We start from the raw sequence: 307 nt of genomic DNA, 5'->3' as shown, positions 1-307 counted from the left end.
ATTATTTATTGAGTTTCGCAGCTTTTTATACTTTGCCCAATCGCATGGATCATTTGACTTAACAGCTTTTCTCTTGGCAGCGTCGCGATCACGCATACCCTTCTTCAAATCAGAGTTAATCCAGGGTGCCTTATGTGATCTTATACGTTTAGTTCTGAATGGGGCATGATTGTTAACAATGCTAAGAAATTTTGCTTTCCAGTCAGTCCACAAAATATTTGGATCATCAGAATCACAGCTCCAGTCTTGTTGATAGATATCGTTGCGAAATTCTTCACGATTAAAATTTTGAAAATTTCTGTAAGAT

The sequence above is a fragment of the Oculina patagonica genome, chromosome 6, assembly GCF_052425735.1.
Source record: "Oculina patagonica isolate OP01 chromosome 6, crgOcupat, whole genome shotgun sequence".
Lineage (NCBI taxonomy): Eukaryota > Metazoa > Cnidaria > Anthozoa > Scleractinia > Oculinidae > Oculina > Oculina patagonica.
This window is presented reverse-complemented; position numbering follows the sequence as displayed.